This window comes from Chelmon rostratus, chromosome 2, assembly GCF_017976325.1.
Source record: "Chelmon rostratus isolate fCheRos1 chromosome 2, fCheRos1.pri, whole genome shotgun sequence".
Classification (NCBI taxonomy): domain Eukaryota; kingdom Metazoa; phylum Chordata; class Actinopteri; order Chaetodontiformes; family Chaetodontidae; genus Chelmon; species Chelmon rostratus.
Window position 1 is genome coordinate 26,418,819 of NC_055659.1, and position 16,860 is coordinate 26,435,678.

At 43.8% G+C, this 16,860-nt stretch overlaps 1 protein-coding gene across 1 annotated transcript in view; it reads left to right on the forward strand.

Annotated features, from left to right (window-relative positions):
• Positions 1 to 16,860, forward strand: part of chl1b (cell adhesion molecule L1-like b) — a 60,353-nt gene that overhangs the window by 16,405 nt on the left and 27,088 nt on the right. The window lies entirely within an intron of this gene.

Below are 16,860 nucleotides of genomic sequence, written 5' to 3' on the forward strand. Positions count from 1 at the left end.
ACGTTTATAAGGGTTCCCATGTCACGACATGGCATAGTCCTCCCTAATGGTGGCTGTGGCTGGGGACTGCATGAAAAAGCCAGACACATTACAGAACATGACAAATATGACAACAAGACCGCTAGTTTCTTGGGGAACAGGCCATCTGAATCCCCATCTTTCCTTCTGGAAGATGCACGCAAGCTTGTTATGTCACACTGAACATAGAGGTTTCTTTTCTTCACAATGCCTGCAGTCACAGAAACATCTGTTTGGAACCGACCGTGGACCGTGACATTTAAAATATCCATAAAAAGTTACTAGCGTTGTGTGGTTTTGTTACTATAACAGCCGACAGATCAGTGTAGTCATAGACTTTGTGGACTTGTAAAGGGGAAAAACGAGGCAATATAGTGACCAATAGCACAGGTGTTGTCACTGGAACTGCTGGCCATTCCAGCAGATGATATTGAATTCCAGTAAGTATGTGCTCCTTTATGTAAATGATGGCAACACAAGGTTCTGTATTAGAGAAACTTTCTGCAAGCAAATAAATGAAGGGCAGGCAGGGTTTAGTGATTGCTTGGGAAAGTAATTACTCCTTATCTGTATGGGTGCTGGAAGGCAGTCTGCAGAGCCACGCTCCAGCCTCCTGGCCCTGGATTGATGTTATGTCAACTCCTCAAAAAGTATTTCTTGAGTGACATCCTGCTCAACCTGTGGAACAGGTTCAATGTTATATTGACCAGTTTTAATGATTAGACAACAGAGCACATCAAACTTTTCTCTCAACTCCATTTTCAATGTATCATTGCATGACCCAAAGCATGCAGCTGATTGAAACAGACAAGACATTTGATTGGCATTATTGAACTATTCAGGGGATGAGACAGAATCTCTGTAGCTGCTATTGATGTTTTGATAGAGAACACATGACAAACATTAGTGCAAATGGATTGTGCAGTGCTCGGACAACGGAGTGGCATGTTGCCATCAATGCCACTTTTTAACAGAATGAGTTAGTGTATGGGAATGCATTTGCCAGAGCAGTGTCACTGTTCTGAATTTCAAAAAAAACTTATAATTATACACAACAATCACATGTGCACACTAGTGTCAAAATTCCATTATTAGGTGCATTCATTCAGTCATGGCCGGCTGCCCACTTTGTTGTGCGACAGTAATCCCTGACCTCATGTTACCTTCCATAGATATGATTGCAATGGCAGCAAGGTGGACAGATTTCAAATCTACTGGTATTAGATCAACACTCAGTATAGGTAGATAACATGAGTAGAGGATCGATGGATCCTTATATTTCTATACTTTTTATTTCTCATTTTAAACATAATTTTCAATATTCAAAATGAATCCCAGTAAGTCTTTGTGTGTGTTTGTTTTAGAAAATCAAAAATGATGAGTTATAAGCACTGAGTCTAAGTCAGTAGAGTGCAAGTCTCTCACCGTGTCTAAAGGCTGCTGTTCAAAGAAACCTTGAGAAAAACTTTGTCAGATGTTTAAGCATTCTGCTATGAGCAAGTGGACTGCTATTGTTCCAACACAAAGATCTCTTACCATCGCTTAGTCAATGCTACATCCTTTTTGATGACCCACCTTTGTTGTCATTGTCCCACAGTTCTTTTCTTCCATAAGACTGAGTGTACACCACATCTTCAGCGTCACATCACTGACATTGCTTTAAATCTGTTGACATGTGCATCAAAAGAAATAATGAGACTGAGGTTGTGGGTACCTTTTAGTCCAAAAGAGCTCTTCACTCTCTTGTGGTTTGCCTTTGGATGGCCTGTTGTGGACCTCACAATGCTGTGTGTTCAGTCATAAGTTAACCTGATTAGCCAGCCGCCACATGGAGCTACCGGGAGGTCAGCTGTGTGTCTGGCTCGCTGTCGGCCAACCTGTTACAGGACTGCGGTCCAGACCACAACACAAATCTATACCAACGTTTGAAGCAGCATTCATGATTACAACACGTCTCTCTTTTCCAAGCCTATAGATACAGATGGCACGCCAGCGCTAATGATTTTATCTCCATTTTCTTTCCTCACCCTGTCCTGTTGTCGGTTCGATTTTATGATTAAGCAAATTCGATTTGATCCCACTGAGTGCAGAGGCTAGACCGCAGCGTGGCAGCTAAATGCTGCTGCTGCATCACTTCTCAAACATATACTCAGAACCACAGGACGCCGGTCTCCTTTTGTTCTAACTTCATACCTCTTGAGACCTGAATTAACTCCTTTGCTCGTGTGAAATATAGAGCTTTTACCTCTCAACCTCCCGCAGCTTAACTCCTAATGCAGCAAGTAACAGTGGAAACTAAATGCATATTCTGCATGGCTTTCCTTAAGGCGGCATAGCTTCTTGTATGCTCTGAATTCTCAAAACCCCCTTGAACAAGATGAATGTGAAATGGAAACATGAGAACTGCTGCCAATGTCACCGTTCATGACTCTTCTAATCTGGACACAAATTGCATTGATTGGCCTCTGGAGGGGTGTTATAATCATCTCCTCCAGAGTTCAGCCTCAGTGTGCTGACAGTTATTGAGCTATGACATACAGCATAGATGCAGTGTGTCTGGAAAAGCTGATGTTGTTGTGTGCTTACAGGGTGATAATGTTTTATATTTTTGATAGGGAAGAAAACATTTCAGAAATGTTCTAATAAGGATGTGTTATTTGTTGCCCAAATTTATATTGGGTCAATAGTACTTTATTTTTCTAAAACCAGTCTGGTAGTTTATGTATTTTGACTACAAAAATGAATGAAAACCATTACATGAACTGTCTGTATTATGTGTTTATCTTCAATTGCTCTGGCCTTTATTGTTTTCTTCCCTTCTACCACGTAAAGAATATTCAGAGCTCTTTTATTGTAAACTGCATCTCCCTGTGTCTCCCTGCATCAAAAAACTTTTGGAAGAACATCAAATCTGGATGGACGTCAGTTTAAAACTATCTTACTATAATGTAATACTGGGACTGGATTTTCAAGAAATATCTGTCAGGCTCAGTCAGAAATCGGTGTAATAACAATACTAACATGTGGGGAAAATACAGCAGTTCTCCTCTTTATGACTTTTAGTACAGCAAACAGCAGCCCTCCACCCACACACACAGAAGACACAAAGCTGTGTTCTGTCTTCAGGCAGAGCTTTTGATGTTAGCCTGACAAAAGCACCACCTCCAAAAGCCCCTTTCACTGGATGTGCCCTTTTAAAGTTGTGAAAAGATAACTTTCTGGGTGTGCCTCGTGTTTTGGTTTGAAGCAGGCATTTGTTTCATTTGTTCGAGCATCCTTTCAAGTGGCAGCAGCTTTTAAGAAACACTGAGAGCTTTAAGCTCTTGATTTGCAGGGACAGTCCACATCTGTCATGATGGTTTGATGTCGGGTAGATATTTCAGCATACCTACATTGTCCTGTGGTTACACTTCCTGTTTTATGCTTTCTTCCACAGATATATCACTGCCCTTTACCACTGGTGCACATTAAAAGTAAAATAATGATGGAAAGCAGCCATTTTTATGATTGGCCAATATTTCTCCAATGACAAACCTGTACCTGTTTTGCCCCCAGTCACCAGGTGTTGCTTTACGCTCATCCATAAATTACTCAGCTACTCTGTAATTTATTCAGCTGTCCGTGTTATTCATGAGGTTGAAGGCAAATGTCAGGTTCTTGCACTTCCTCAACAGGCCCCTCCAGACACAGTGAAGAGTTCATATTGATTTTAAGTTTTATAAGCCACTGCTACCCTGAGCCTGAAATGCCCCGTGTTGGACTTGATTTTCCTGGAACATATGTAGCATAAAACTATAATCAGACACTGATAAGCACAATCCATCACGTGAAGCCAGAAAGGATATTTGCATTGTAGTGCGTTTCCTGGTGAGCTTTATAGAATTGTGCCTGTGGGCTACAATCCTTGCCATGGGCTAATTGGCTATCAAGAGAGACTCTGGGAATAATGGGGCTACGGGTTTCCCATCACTGCGTGCTTCTCATGGTCAAAAGCAAAGAAACAAACAAAGAAATGTGTGGTGGTGTTGCATGGCACATTCTCCTAAATGGACACATTTTAAGGTAAATATTGGGGAATCAAGGATTTCCCAGTGTTGCTAAGGCAAAGCAGCGTTTCAGCCCACACACACTGAAGCAGACCTGCAACTGTTCTTTTTATGTGGTCACTGAATGGCCATGAGGATGCAGCTTGAAAAGTAGTGCAGCCGGCCTATTGATGAGCACGTCTTTGTAAAAACACACAGACAAGGCCTTACCGTCAACACCCCCAACCCTCCACACACACACACACACATCTTTAATTCATCTCAAATATTGGTCTGCCTCCTCATCTTTTGCTGTGCGTCCATGTGAGACGGATCCCACCAACATTTTCCACCGCAGGATTAACTGTGTAGCGCGACAGGCCGCTCTGCCTCACTGCTCCTAAAGGGCTGACCCCGAGATGTGTGTGTGAAGAGGTGGCCAGCAGGACTCTCCTTAAAAGGCTATTAGATCCGTACTGCTTATTATGAGTGGGTGTGCGACTAAATTATCAGCCCTGCTTTCCCTTGTTATAGGACTATAGGTGGAAAAAAAGCCTGTTTTCCGGAAATAATTAATCCTCCTTGTTGGCATAATGATGTTGAGGAGAGACACGTTGCTGGACCTTCGAGTGTTTCCTGATGAAACCTTTTCTCTGACAGGTGGGCTGCGACTGATGGAGATGATCATCTTCTCATTTAGCTTCCTGCCTGCAGGACCTTTCAATCACATTAGCACTGAGCCGCCCTCTCTGGAGAAGGGGATTTGATTCAGGCTAGTGTGCACATTTGCGAGACCGGGTCCGTGCATGAGCGTGTATGTTTTTGGTGCACAGCGGGTGTGTGTCGATGGCTATGTGTGTGTGTGCGCTGATCCCTCCAACCATTTGGAAGGCTGTGTGTCCAGGGTGTAACTCAAATCAGAGCCAAGTCTGGTTACCATGCCTACACATTTCACTAAGAGACACTGCATTTATCTTAATGAATTCATTTTCAAGCTTATGTTTGCCTCTGTCTTCTCCGTCAGCTGTGTACACACTCTAAATAGCTGTAGAGTAGAGGCCTTTTCTATTGCTGAGTGTGACCGGAGGGAAATAGCTTATTGATTCTTGGGGGAAACATGATTAAACTGAGGTCTAAGTGGACACTTCATCTGAACTTCATCTCTACAGGAGAGAAGATAAGAAAGTAAAGGAGCTGCTCTGCTTTTGTTGAGCTTCTGGTCCACTATTTTCTCTTTGATGTGGTTAAATTCATTGCTGCCCTTTATTAGAAACAGGTTGAGACATTTCTCTTGACTTCAAGTGTTAATTTAAAAAAATGGGGCTGCAGAGTTTTGGTTAAACATGTCATTTTGGAGCCGTTGTCACATTAATGAAGGTTATTAGTCTTGAAGATTACAATAATTTTCTTGCACTTTTCACACCCTGCAACAATTTGAATTGTCAGATTAGGACGCGCTTTTACTGACATGCAAATATTAATAGCTGTAATTAAATCAATACAATTTAGATGATGAGTGTTTCCTTAAATTCGCTGTTGAAGTCGTGAAGGGTAGGTGTTGTGCAGCCAGAGATGGAACAGACGTTGTTTTGCACATTGTGTTCAGTAGGTGTGCTAATCAGGAGTAGAGATCCCCTGATCGCTGCCATGATCACTGAGCGCACCATCTGTGGTGCTCTGATGGCCGGCAGTCTGGCTGAGAGAGCTGGATGACAGTCTGGTACTGTCCCTGTCCTCACAGGGCTGCAGTCAGCCCTGCTTCACACTCTCCTATGAGTGTGCTGTTTTATTTGTCTTGAAAGACCTGCAACCACTTAACACTCGCTTGCAGACACTTCTAAAGTTACACCACTGTTACATGTGAAACACTTTGTGTAGTTCAGACAAACCACAGAATGTGTTCAGCCCCCCTCCGATGTTTTTGATGTCTTTGATTTATGTGTTTTCAGATATCTGTTGTTTGATCAGATTCTTTGTAGTGTGCCGCACTGAATAAATCCGCTGTCAGCGGGGATCTGGAAATAATTGAGGAGACTGTTAAAGTGCCACAGTTAATGGACAATTGCACATAAATGTGAGCAATGTCATTGCTGGAATTTTGTCTGTTTTTCATTTGCAGTCACAGGTCATAAACAGTGCCAGTCACATCTCTGGCAATAACGCACAGGCGCTCGGTGAGTTCAGATGGAGTTTGTGATGGAAATCCCAAACTGTGACCTGAAATGAATACATAAACTCGCTCATGTAGCCCGCTGCAGTGAACAGGTCCGCAATGCATCAACCCAGCACGACTCTTCATCAACGCCTAAGTGATCGGTATGAAGATAGGGACACCTGTTACCATGACAACTTATAAGAAAACCATACAGAGAGTTGCAGTGGTTTTCCTATTGATTCAGAGCTCAGAGAATACAGCGCATGGTATCAGCCACAGGCAGGTTGCCCTCCTTCTATCTGCGAGTGCCAGGTTAGAGGCTTATTGACCGTTTTTGACAGACTGAGTAACAGACGACTTTTTGGTGGAATGGGCCGTGTGCCCAAAGTTCAATTAAAAGCCTCACACTGTGTGTAGCCAGCATGTTTGCCAAATGGTGGGAAACGTGTAAATCAGTCTACATGCTACCTCAGCAATCTGGGTGTCCTTCAGGGATATTGATGGACTCTTCAGCGCATTAATATTTACCAAGTCTGAACAGTCTGAAGCAGATTTTTAGGTTTCAGTTGAGCGCCTGCTTTGGAAACATGCCGTGTTTCCACTGCATGGTACGACTCGGCTCGACTGAACTCTCTTTTGATTTTCCATTTAAAAATGGCAGCCCACAAAACTGCAGATGCAATGAATGAAAGGATCTCAAAAGGAGAGGACATCGTCCATTACTCCTGTGTATACGTGCCACATTGAAGATCAGCGAAAGAATCCTGCTTACATTGGAGGTGTATCAGCTGCAGTGGAAAAAACTAAATCAAGAAAAGCACCTGGTACCAAAAGCGCTTCGGGGTGAGCCGAGCCGTACTGTGCAGTGGAAATGCAGCAGGAGCTGTATTTTCAGGCTGTGAACTGACTGGCCAAGCTACATTTTCCTTTCTCTGCTCTCAAGGCACAGAGCGAGGGAGCAACATGGCTTTAGTTTTGAATGAGCCTGGTGCTGTTTGTGCTTTCCTCTCAATCGGCGTGGTCTTTCCCAACGAGGGCAGCAGGTCAAGAGAGCATTATTTTAATTCCGCTGACACGATACGGCCGCAGACCTCCATCTTGTTGTGGTCAGATAACATTTAGTGATCGCTGCTCGAGGGAGATAAGAGATGCGTCATAAATTAAAGATGCTACAAACATTTGCCCTGAGAGCGCAGTGGATTATCTCATTTTAAATTGAATCTCTGAATGAGTCCTACCCAAGTGAAGTCAGGATGTGCGCCCCGAGCCATATCAGACTGGGAAATGTGACAAACGACACATCAGGTGCCGGGGAAGCATGGTGACAGCAGAAAATGAGCCGGCTGAATTCGTGAGAGCTTATTGAGTTGTACGATCTGCTTACACTTTCTTCCTGACTGCTTTTATGGAGTTTTAACAATTGGTTCAAAGTGTGAATAAATGTTTGCCTTCTTGCCTCTGTAAGTCATGTCCAAATCAGTGAATCAGCTGGGCTGCAAGTGTGAATGAGCCGGACTAGCGGAGAGAAAAGGGAAGAGGCTTTCCCCGGGGCAGTGCCCAGGACAATGTCAGGTCTGTCTGGCCCAAGTGCATGAACACTAAGCTTTTCGGAACTGGCAGCCCGCCCCGGTACCTACCCATCTCCCCCGGCTTCCAGAGCTGTCCAGCCCCGGAGCACTAAGCATTTGTGCAAAGTTCATAAGGCTTCCCTCTGTTTGTGTGGCCATAATGGCAGCTCCATCCTGTTGTAGCTCAAAGAGTGCTTATGGGCTCTAAGGGCCTTGCACTGGCGCTGCAGAGGCGTGTGAGTGTTCTCAGTTACTGACTTTGGCTGACTGCTCTCATTATGAAAAGACCAGAGTCCCCCCCCCCCCACCCCCCCAACAGCTCCGAATCTCAGCCTCCAGGATCAGCATTCCCGTCATCATTTTCTCTGTCTGTCTTTAAAACCCAATTTACTGAATGAAACCCTCAAGCTAGATAAAATGAAAAGTCAGTCTGTTCACTTCAGTCCATTCATTTACTCTAATAGCGAGCAAAGAAAGCTACATCTGTAAGTTAAATCAAGATTATTTATATTCAATATATCAGAAAAGGCAGGCAATGTAGCCTACTTCAAATATAATTAGCTGAGTCAGTTGAAATTCATTATTTTTATTGGAGTAAAATGAACATATTTAAAATGCTCATAACAGGCTGCTGAATGGCTAAATATATCTATCCAGTCTTATAACGGTGCACAATCTCACCTCCACTATACCCCAAATGTCAGCATTTGTGAGGCCCGAGTGATAACAACCTTGTTATATTTGGCTGCAAGTTCCATCCAAGCAGCCATGCCTTTGGTTGGGTTTTCACCACGGTTACGACCCACATCAGCATAATTCAAGCATGACCCTCCTCCCCCCTTTCATTTTCTGCCTTTCTCCTGGTTAAAGCCCAAGTCTCAGACTAGGGTCCACACCATACATCATCCAGACTGGGATTGCTTCCTCCCTTCCCCCTCGTGTGTCGTGGGAGAGGCTGCGGGTTTTTGTGTTGGGCTGGTGGAAGGAAGGCTCTTATCGACAGTCTCAGCACTCCCCGTGCACTGAGCTTTCCCCTGACATGTCACCAAGCCTCCACTCGAGTCCATCCGTATGGTGGAGGAGTCGGGTCCCTGTTCACCAGCGCCGAACAGTCAGGTCCACTGGAATCCAGTGGCAGACTGAAATAAAAAATCAAACACACATTAATTCAGTATCTCTCTACAGAAGGAGAGAGGAGCGTGCTTCAAAGCTCCCACTGCACTGGACTAATGCTGGCCGACAGTCTTCAGCAGTATTAGCAATTAAGGAGATTGTCACCGGCTGACAGAGGAAGATTGCAGCAGGACCGAAATTTAGCAGATTTTCACACAGCAGGTGATCTCTGCTCCCCCAACTCAACTGCTCACATTTTTTCTTCAATTGATCATTGCAAAGAAACACTTTTCATTGAGTCGTCAGATGCAGACAATTTTCATGATGCTGGGGCGGGGGGAAGCCGGGGGTGGGGGGCGAGATGGAACTTGCATTCCTCCACTCTCCTTTGTACACACCCGGTGAATAGCCTTTAGATCGGGCTTTGTGGGATTGATTGTCAGTAGCTTAATGAGCGCCTCTGCCAAGCTAAGGGCTTTGGCAACATATGTGACTACAGTGGCTCTGTTCCTCTCTGTCTGCAGCCTGTATGACACAACACAGAGCGGGCTCAGCTCACCGTTTTACCTAACTCATGCTTTCCTTTTCTTGTGGATGTTATTACCTGGATCGGAGTAGTTCCACCTCTCTTGGGGAATGAAGTAGAATCTTGTAAGTATCCCATAGTATCTGGGGATGTGTATAAAGCTGTGGCAGCAGATTTGGGTTGAGCATGTTTTGGTCTTTCCACGAGCAGGAGACGTCGAGTAGATAAAATCATCGGCTTATGATTCACAATGTGAATTAGTTGAATTGCAGCAGTTACGTTGGATTGTTTTATTGCCTTTTGTAAATGTAAAATGTGCTTAAATGTGAAAACCGAGCCATGTAGCGTGTTGTAGAAACATCTGTCATTCTAGCTGTTAATTGATAATGAATTCTTTCATCATAAGTGAAAATGTCACAATGTTTCCTTGCTTTCTGTCAGAACACAACAATCAGGGTCATTTTTAGATCAGCTCTGCGACTAAGCAAAGTACTCTTCAAAACTTTCCATATCCAAATACTCCTCACAGAAAAATCTGCGATTTATAGTAATGAAAATGTTTACTGCATGAGGCGTGCCACATCTGAGTCAGACGATGAAACATTTCCATGTTTCATGGGAGATATGCGACAAGTTACAAGAACCATCTGTAGTATTTGCAGGCTTAAATTTGGAATTGTACCAATCATGTAAGATTTATTGTAAGGAGTGTGCAGACTATGTAAAATAATAGTTCCTCTAGTCAATGGAAGTTATTATTGGGGCTGCACTAAATAGTTTGAAGCTTCATTCATAGTATTGATGTTCAAATTCTAAATCAACATTTCAATGCTATGCTGCCGTGTTTTTTTGCTCCATTCTGTTTAAACATAGCATGTCTGCACAGTTGCAGATAAAGATTATAGATAATGCTATTTGTAGAATTAGATTCCACTGGTGGCTGCGTAGAATTGTTTCTGACTTGTGTGATCCAATGTCTAATAACTAAGAGCACTGTGGAGTCCAACAGTCAAAAGTAATAAGTTACGTTTATACAACCACAACAACTAAAAATGTATTTTGTCTCTAACATGCGGCGAGTGCAAAGGTGCTGCAACGGCCCAAATTACTTCCATCAGGAGAAATGCAGTGCAGCTTCAGAGATGATGTCAATCCAAAATGTCTAACGTCCATTTAAAACGAGCTGCAGAAAGCCAAAGCAAATACATTCACACAGTCTGAAACACACAAACTCCAAAAACAAATGCAAGTGAAAAACGCTGCGGTCAGCACAACAGAAGTTCTCCAGGCCTCTATGGGGAGCTTGGTGTTCCACCCGAGAGAAAGTTAGGGTTAGAGTTTACTATATCATCCGATATGAAGCTGCTGATGTGCGGTTTATGGTGAAAAGGTTTCAGAGGTGTTAATTGAACTGAACGGTGGTTTTGGAGGCTGCAGCTTGTGGTGCTGTATTGCATTATACACAGAGGTGTGTCTGTTGTTAAGCCCACCCACACTGTTATAAATGGGGTAGACAAAACAATGGAAACACCTGACAGTGTAGCAAAATGCAATTCGCACCACCACAGCACCACAAACTCCATCTTCCAAACAGCTGAATCGACACCACTCTGAAACAGTTTCAGCACAAACTGAATATTGTAGCCTTTAATGCAGGACTGTTAGACGGCATTAGGTTTCGCCAGGTGTAGCAACCTACCTTTTATATCTGGTAGCATTCGGCACAAGCTGATAAATCTGAGTCACTGACACTTGATTCTAGAAATCTAAACAATAGCCTTAAAATTGCTGTGATTTCCTCTGTAGTTTAGATTGAATTACATATTATTATGGTTTTAATGCTGATGTGTCTGTGGAGATTTTCGCCTTGTCATATTTAAACTGAGCACACTCCATCCAATTTGTCTCAACACAACTTCAGCTCGACCCCGTTCAGTGATGGAGAGCCACAGGAACTGGGCCACGCATCCGACAGCTTTGTCAAACAGCTTACCCGCAGTAACGCTGTCCAGATGCTCGGCTCGAGCGCGGAACAGGAAATTCAAATGCAGAATTACAGTCAGCAGAGGACCGCTCATTCCACAAGCTGAAATGATGAGTTTGACTGTATGTACATTGAACACCTGAAGGGATTAAAAATGGATGAAGCAGCAAAGGCATATCTGTAAAAACGGGGTTGTGCTGCTGTGCGTGCTGTAGGTACATCAGAAATTGTTGGTTGTTGGCAGAAATAAATTGCTTCGGGGTCTGATGGAGGTAAGGATTTGGGATATAAAAGCCATCGATCACGTCTTTCCGTGGCACAGTTTCGTCTGGGGAAATTGCCAGCATCAGTCAGACGTAGTGAATGGAAGTGGAGAGGAGCACGCTGTGTTAGCTCTCACAAAATAATATTCCAGTCCCTGCAGTCCAACTTGTGAATTCATCTCTCTGCCGGCTACTCAGCGAGGATCACACGCTAATGTGATTATTGTCCTGGGCAGGGGACACTCCTGTGGGACTTCAAAGAGAGCAGATCAGAGGGAAAATGAAAAAAAAAAGCTGTAAGCTGTGATGCACACAGGTGCAGTGCACTTTCTCAAACCCTTTCTCTAGCTTTAAACATATTAACAGGTTCAAAGTGAGGACTCTGACAGCATCGGTTATGTATTTTAAGCTCACACAGCGCATATGTTCACACACGTGATTTATTATCATGTCATGTGACGTAGTCTGGTGATCAGTTAAAGTGGTTTCATTCAGCGTATAAATTATGCAACAGACTAGAATTAAAAGTCAGTAATCCGAAGCAGAAATGGAGATGCCGGCGTGGTTTTTATTCCTGCTCTGCCTGAGACTTCATATTTAACAGAGATAAACAGCTTTCAGACACACAAAAGAGCAGCTAATTAGAGGCAAGAGGGAAAGCCTTCATGCTCTTTGTTTTGAAAAAAGAAAAGCATGAAGACAAATGCACATCGCAGACCAGATGAAAACCGCTTCAGCCGTTTGTTCTCTGGTTCTTTTAAATGACGAACATCATAGATTCAGGATGTCCAGCTGGCGACCCGATCGTCCCGCTGTAGCGTATGCGGTTCCATGAGGCTCCACAGGGTCGCTGCAGGTCCTACATGGTGTAGCCCCCTCTCTCCCTGGTGAAGAGGCTTCATGTAGGGTCACGCAGGTCGTTCTTCATTAGTTCATATAGACCACAGGGGTCACACAGCCCACAGTTAATCATTGTAGCCGCTCTATATGTTTCTCCAACCGAGCCTCATTCCTCCACACCTGAGAGCCTCCTCTCATTCCTCCACCCTCCTCCTCCTCCTCCTCCGCCTGTCACTCCTCTGCCCAGCTCTAGTCTCCAGTCCCCCCACCCCGCTAAAGCTGCAGACCCCTGAAATATTAATGCTGTGATAATTGAACTGTCATGCCTTCTGAAGTGGGGTAAAATTGAGGCAAATCTCAATTAGACAAGCATATTATTTAATTTTGCTCCCACTTCCTAATCTCATTTAGCGTCTTGTTTCTGTTTTTTCTCATGCTATTAATATTTTAATAATAGATGAATTGCATGGCTAAGCTGGTAGTAGAATACTCACCATGCGAATCATTGCCAAAGGTCAAAATGCAGTCTGTCTCAAATTCTGAAGAGCCAGGAGGAAAACCAAGATCTCTGAACGCAGAGGAAAATGAATCGCTACGTAAAAAAGTTCTGCCACTCATTCAAGCTTTGTTTTTCACTGAGATGTAGACAGAGTGTTGGATATGCAAGCTAAATGAGTGATTGATTGGGTAAAAAAAAGAACAAAACGATGACCGAAAAACTGCATTACACACATCAGAAGCAACGCGAGTCAATTGCCGCTTAGTGTTAATCAGCTCGACCGTTGTCTTAATTGTTCGTGAATGATCAAATGGGAATCAGTGTGGAGGCATTATCAGGACTGCAAGAGGGGAGTGTGGAGCCGCCGTCTTCCCGTCTCAGGTCTTTAGCAAAGAGAATATTTTAATCCAGGCTGACAAGACGAGGATCTGCTTAATCCTATTACAAGCTTGCACATTAAACTACAGTAGGCCCACACTTCTCTGCCTGTTGTCTTTGTGTGAGAAAGAAGCAGATGGTGCCAGCTCAAGAGCCTACTGTAGTGAACTGGTGAATGGTTGCGCCTGGACCCCACCCCCACGTCACCAAACAACACATCCACCAGTGTGCAGAATGCTCGAGGAAACAACTTGTTGTTGTGCTGCTTTTTTTTTTCTTTTATTTTCCTTCGCGTGTTTGTTTACTCTTGCTTTATATTAGTGAATGTGTTTCTGGGTCAGAGTTAAGGTGTAATACTAGACCAGATGGCTGAACTATAAGAGTCGAGAAACAGACAGGGCCTGCCAACTGTATCATAGACGTGTGCCAAAGTGAGTGGAAACTGCACAGTTATCAGAGAAACAGCATCCAGCAGGCTGAGCATAGCTGAAAGACTCATGTATTAATCACACTAACGAGAGAACTGAAGAGAAGAAGAGCTGAGCGATAGACCCTAAATGAAGGCCGATCACCACAAGCTACATTCTTAGCAACCTGTCCCATCCTATCACTCAGGAACAATGCCATTTCTAATCAATGATGTGACTACTAAATAAATAGAGGCCAATATTGGGCAATCACACATACTGTTTATCAGAGATATAACTAAACAGAATGTGATGATTTGCTGATCCTTCAAAAACACCTGTTTGGATCATTCCATAGGTAAACAGGTTGTTGGTAACAGGTGATAGTATCATGATTGGGTATGACAGGAGCATCCTGGAAAGGCTCAGTCGTTCACAAGCAAAGATGGAGCGAGGTTCACCACTTTGTGAACTGTCAGTAAACAGGTTGAATGCCTTCTGTTTTTATTAACGTTTTGCACATCAAGACATCAGTGGTACGATACTTTACTTTAAGCCCAGGTGGCACACTCGGTGAATGAGATGGTGCTTTACTGCAAAAGTCCCACATTAAATAGTATGTATGATGTTGACAAAGCCGAACTTGTGCGCCAAGAAAGATGGGAAATACCACAAACTACATTTGTCATCTGAAGCATTGTCATCCAGCAAAGCATGCAGAGAGCAAGCCAGCAATTAGACTCATCCCCTGGAAGCAGAGAAACACCTCAGTAACAAACTAGAATGTTTCTATGTGCTTTTACCTCATTAATAGACTCCTTGCATGTTTTTAGCTATATTAACATCAGACATCATGTTGCCAATAGATATAGATCCCAAAAATTTGGGGTTTTAGCTGATAGAAAAATAACCCAAGATACAAGCTGCAAACATTTCACAGTGCAGGATGTAAGGACAGCTGAGAGTATTAAGAAAAATTTAAGCACATCATGTATCAATCATGGTGATGATTGATACATGATCAATCAGGACTTTGGAAATCTGGAGTCTTGAAAACTGCCTGAGTAGCTTTTTATTGTGACACAGGCATTAATGAAATGTTTTATGAAAAAATGATGCTCTGGAAAATTAGGTTACCATGCATTTTCATGAAATTGGTCTACACTGCAAAGTGATTTGGTATTGTTGTCGAGGAGAAAGTTTGTCAGAGAGCGCTCTACATCTGTCACTCAGAGGGGGCTTTAAAGTACAGAGGCAGATTTCACTTCACTTCACTCATTCCCCTCTCTGTGCCCCCTCCACTGCAGAGCTTCTGTCCCCTCTGAGCCTTGGCTAAGTAAGGTGAAGGTTCATATTGGCCTTCCCACAGTGAGCAGCTTTTAACCTCCTGCCAGCTTCATCAATCTCAGGCCGGTGTGATCGCCGCTGAGAGGGGCGGGGATTAAGAACAGCCCGCGGCCTGTAAATCAGGCGAGGCTGAGGGGGCCCCTCTCGTGTGCACCATATAGGTCCAATAGGCACCATACCCTGTGACTTCAATGTAGACATCAACGCTCACAGCAGTAAAGCCTCAAGAGCGGACCTCCCTCAACCAGATGGCCGAGCTGGTTCTCAATAAATGTTTAACGAGGGGCGAACAAATTAAATCAGAAGGAAAATGATCAAGCACAGTGTGAACAAAGTGTAATCCATCTACGGTGGCGCTGGGTTGGTAAAGGATTTTGGCCAGCACAATAGGACAATGAGAACACATTGTCTTGTGGGGATTGTAACCCCCCCTCACTCTCCTTTTAACCAGGCCAATCTTACCAACAAAGCACAAGCCAATTAGCACTAAGCCTTACCTTTTGATTCTAATCTGTGTTGAGCAACATAAATCACCGTGTCTGGGAACGACTGAAACAAATAAGGCCTGAGGCGTTTTCTCGATGACTTATAACTCTGAGACTCCTACCTTCAGCTGGAAGTAAAGTCAATAGGCCTGAATTGTGATGGAGTGGGGCTGATGTGTATTATGTATAGCGCACACTCAGTCTCGAGCCCTGGTGGTGATGCTGTAGGTGGGCGGGGCGGGGGTCACGAGTTGATTCAGAAAGGCCAATATTGAGTCACAGGCAGAGCTGATAGCATTAACATGAGGCGCGGTAGGAAAGTTCAGAGTGCACGTTCATCTGAAAACAGACCTGCGCTGAGTGCATGAGATCGACTCTTTTGTTCCCTGGTCAATTATTCAATTACATCTCTTGAACAGCAGTTTGACCTCAGTGTTTCCTCAGTGTTTTCCGATTGAATTCGCCGAAGCAAGAAGATTAGAAAAGAGCAGCTGGAGTCAAGCACCAGCTCTTTTTCCTGGACGACGCACGAGTTCAACTGTACAGCTTGTGTCTTGTTCACGACTTTTAACATCACAACTGCCTTTGACATCAGTTGGACGCCCTAACAACACTGATACAGTAATTCTAATTACTGGGCTTCATCAGTGTTTTGTTAAAGCAGCTCTGTTCACTTTGTTAGCAAACTCCCTGTAGACCAGCAGCCTTATGAGCTCACGTTTCTCTGAAACGCTAATGTCGCTATTATTTTTCTTTTCGTTATTATAGTGTGTGTGTTAGCTGCTCAGCTAATTACTCCGGCGTGACCCGCTGAGCTGGGTCACAGCCAACACGAGGAAGACTAATGAACTGACACCCCAGAGGGTTTCCAGAGCACTGCCGCAGACACTAAGATTCCCATACATCCTCTCTTCAGTCCTCCTCCTCCTAGACCGGACTGATCATGTGCTCGTTCCGGTCCAGACTCCAGTCTGTTAGCTGGAAAATGATCCAGTGGTCTGTTCCATGCAGCCTGTCGGCGTGTGAATGCAGACAGCTTACTCTCTCTGACTGTTAACTACATATGCTATTTATGCCGAACACCCCCTCAGGCAGCCGTATTTGCTGCAATAATAGATAAATGTGTTGCTGCATTGTTAATCTGTTTGAGTCATTGTTATCTGGAACATGCAGGCGCACATCAAAACAGCGCCGTGATTAGATCGGCTGAATAGTATCTTAACTCTGATGGTAATTTTGACTTCACTTGGGT